The following is a 4,106-nucleotide window of genomic DNA, read 5'->3' on the forward strand; positions in this document are numbered from 1 at the left end:
TACAAAATGAATATGAAATAATTTCCCCACTACTGGCTATGCCACGGAGAAAAGCAGCAACATTTCAACACAAAGCAACTTAATATCACAAATTAGAAAGAAATACTTCTCAAAATAACTCTCTGAAATCTTTGTGATAAAGTCATCACAATCTATCAAAATATATAAAACTAAGTAAATGGTAACACTTGTTTTTGTTCTCAATGTCATGATGAAGCTGTTATATAAATGATTTCATATATGGCCAATCTAGCAGCTGATTTCATATTTAACAGGAACATAGGGAATGGTTGCATGTTTGAGGAGGTCTGCTTTGATCATTATTAATAAAATAAAATGTTTTTAATAAATTTTGTTCATCTGAAACAAAATAAGTCTAACAATTGAAAAGAATGAATCAACAACAATTTAATTATTCCAAAATGTGCCATGTAAATACTTAAAAATATTGACAGTTCAAACAGTAATTCAAGTCAACAAAAGAATATAACATATGTAAAAATATGCTTATTAACTTATTAGTTGTTATTGATAATTTTATTTTTGTTAAGCGCTATTAAGTCCTATGCACAACAGAATAAAACACTGTTTGATCTGCATACCATTTTCTTTTTGGTTACTTTAAATTTTCTTAGTTTCATAGTTTGTACATTCCATGTTCTGATTATTAAAGAATTTTTGCAGCTGTTTCTTCTCATGTGAGTCGTATCTCACCAGCAGATGACGTCTTGGAAGGTTTGCTCCATCCACGACATTAAGGTGTCTGCTTGGAGGAGGAAGCTCTTCCTGAGTCTTCTACTGAGTGACCTTTCCACAGTCAGCGGGTCATCTTCCAGCATTGTATCTCATATTTCCTGTTATTTTCATAAAGTGTTCAGTGACCTCAGAAGCAACAAAGCCCACATGGAAGAAGCACACCAGCCTATGCAACCACGAGGTGTCGAAGGGATCAGGTATAAGGCATCATCAGAACAAAAAATCTTACCATAGTGAATGATGAGGGGAGTGCGGAGTGGAGATCCAAAGCCCATTAGTAGGCCACTGGAGATCCCCTTGCAGAGGGGTCTCGGGGAGGAGATGAGCCAGTCAGGGTGCGATGTAACTAGGTTGAGAAATACAACTCTCCTCTAGTTCCTAAAGGTTTCCTCCCCGCTCCCACTACCATGACTCGAATTCGACCTTGCAAGTCTGGCTAGACCAGAGGATGTACACTGGTACAGATAGGAACTGAAAATGCAGGGAATCCAGGACGGATGAGCCCTATAGGACCAGTGGTGTGAGTGGAGAAACAGGGAGGGTAAAGGGAGAATGGGTAGGAAAGAGGGAACCGATTACATGGAACTGTGTGTGACCTCCTCCCTGGGGGACAGACAACCGAAAAGTGGGTGAAGGGAGACGTCGGACAGGGCAAGATATGACAAAATACCAATTTATAAACTATCAAGGGCTCATGAGGGAGGGGGGAGCGGGGAGGGAGGGGAAAAATGAGGACCTAATGTCAGGGGTTTAAGTGGAGAGAAAATGTTTTGAGAATGATGTACAAATGCGTTTTACACTATTGATGTGTGTATGGATTGCGATAACAGTTGTATGAGCCCCTAATAAAATGCTTAAAAAAAAAGAAAAGATTATAACCAAAAAAAAACAAAAAAAGTGTTCAGTGACTAATCCCTCCTTTTTAATAATCGGGTTTCAGTCTGGAAACTGCTGAAACCTGTTCACATGGGTGACTCTAGTTGCATTTGAAGTATCAGTGGCATACCATCCAGCATGATAGCAACCCAAGCACCATAACTCAACTCACTGCCATCAAGTCCATGCCAACTTATAATAAGTGACCTTATTGGGCAGAGTTAAACTTCACCTCTGAGTTTCTGAAACTGTAATTCATTCATTCTGTCTTCCTTTTTCTTCTCCTTCTTCTGCTTCTGCTTCTTCTACAGAGTCTGTCTTTATTAAATAATGTAAAAGATGTTCACAGGGATCTTTGCTTTGGCTGCAAAAGACAGGGAGTGTGAGACGCATTGGTGTTCACACACCTCCTGAGTCCTCAGTCTAGCTCTCAGCCCTCTGCTGCTGCAGGTTCTAGCAAGGCAGGGAGGTCGCCTTATCCTTCCACTCTGATGCTGGCCGGGCACCATCACCTGGAGGAGCGAAGCTCTTTGCTCGTGCAGTCATTCTGAGAGGTGGTATCCTCATCCCTCAGCATACCACGTCCTTTGCTTTTTCCCGACAGTGCACTGTCCTGTTGCCCTCGGACTCAGACTCACCCTCAGCGTCTGAGTCTGAAGAATTAGGGCTGGAAGAGCTGTTGGAGTCCCTGGATGTGTCAGAGGTGATCCTGGCTGATTCTCGTAGGTCAGGTCTGCCAACTCCTGGTGCTCTTGTTTCTGGAGCCTATACCACTTCTGAGATAACGTTGGCTTCCCCTTACAGGGAAGTTGGTGCTGCTGGAAAAGTCCTGGGTGAGGCAAAGGTGGTGTCCAGGTTGCGGACGACATGTCACCAGTCTCCTGGGACGAAGACAGTCTCTCCGAACTTCTGTAAGATTTCCAAGGACTTGAACTCAGGCAGCCATGTTCAGAGCTGGGTCTGAGCATGCAGGATGATAAACCAGGTGATGGCATCATCTTGCTGTTGTCCCCTTCCTCCGCGTTCACTGTGATGAGCTCCAGGCACATGCTGGTGAGAAACAGGCACCAGGGCTTGCGGCCCTACACCACGCACTCCAGACACTGGTGCCCAGGGGATCGCTGTGGATCCCTGTGCCAGAGCTCAGGTGGTGGTGAGTGGTGGTGAGTGGTGGTGGGGTGTCTCATCACAACTCACGGGGGACTTACAGGGACTTACTTACGGGGGACTGCACTTCCCCCGCACAGACTGAAACAGATCTTAGGTGAAAACTTAGGTGCCTTGCAGTCTTCCAGCAATTTCCTTATTTGGGGGTGTTCTGTCGAAGATATACAAGGGACGATCATCCCTGATGCTCCCCATATACTCGTATTTCACCTTCATCTTCAAGGAGCAGCCATTGTCCTCGCCACACTTGAACTTTTGAGGCATTCCAGAGTCCACTCACTGCTCCTGGGCCGACCAGCCCTCTTGGATATTCAGCAAAACCACAGAGTTTTAGGGTCTTTCATAGCGCACCACAAATTCTTCCACTGACAGGTGCAAAAGGGGGCCCTGTCCATGTTGTCTGCCTCAGCCTCTGCATTCAGCAAGAAGCTCTTGTAACAGTTGTGCCCGGTCCAGCCCAGCACGTCCTTCAGTTCCAGCCACACACTCCCCTTGGCCCCTTGGGTCCGTTTCCTGCTCTTGTGCTTCATCCTGTGGGGTCACTACCAGCTGGCTACACGAAGACCTCAGGCACAGATCTCTTCATGCCACCAGAGCAACCCCACCCGCTCCTATCACCCACATCCAGCCTGGGCAGAGATAGCATCCTCCACCCCAAACTGTAATTTTTTACAGGAATAGAAACCCCATCTTTCTCCTGCCTAGGAGCTAGTAGTTTCAAACTTCTGACCTTATCTATAGCAAACCAACACATAACACCAAGGCTTCTTACAAGGCACCATAGTAGGACACATTGACACATTTGTTATAGTAGAAGTTAAACCCAAATTTTTGCCAACTGAATTATTTTTCTCTAATCACCATCTAATTATAACTTAAAGATATGGTTGCTTTAAAACATTGTGTTGAAGTTTCACCCCCAACTTTCCATTAAATCTCAAGATCAGAATGCATCCTACCTTCCCATTGTTAGATCTACCTATGACTTATGAGTTAGTTAAAGTTCATTGTGGTGGAGAGATAAATGGTGGTGAGCCTCGCCCTTCTAGTTCTGGGGTCGCTTGTCAGGGTGCAGCTGCCTTAGCCAGTTCCCTGTTTCAGCTGGCAAGGCTCACTTCCTGCAAGACATTCCCGAGGAGAAACCACATGGACCTACCCCAATGTAGCCGTGTGTGCAGGAGCAGCCACATGGAGACCCTTGCCAGCGCTGTAATGCTTACATGTTCACTGATTCAGCTTTCCTCCTGCAGTTGGCATCACTGTGTGTGTTTTGTGAGATGGAGGAGGACTTTGTGGATTGGAGTGGG

General features: G+C 45.2%; 1 pseudogene; it reads right to left on the reverse strand.

The window, feature by feature from the left end:
- Positions 1 to 2,140: 2,140 nt before the first annotated feature.
- LOC101639440 lies at positions 2,141 to 3,329 on the reverse strand (annotated as a pseudogene).
- Positions 3,330 to 4,106: the final 777 nt, after the last annotated feature.

The sequence above is a fragment of the Echinops telfairi genome, unplaced genomic scaffold (assembly GCF_000313985.2).
Source record: "Echinops telfairi isolate 266 unplaced genomic scaffold, ASM31398v2 ScPeMD7_7401;HRSCAF=8416, whole genome shotgun sequence".
NCBI classification, from domain to species: domain Eukaryota; kingdom Metazoa; phylum Chordata; class Mammalia; order Afrosoricida; family Tenrecidae; genus Echinops; species Echinops telfairi.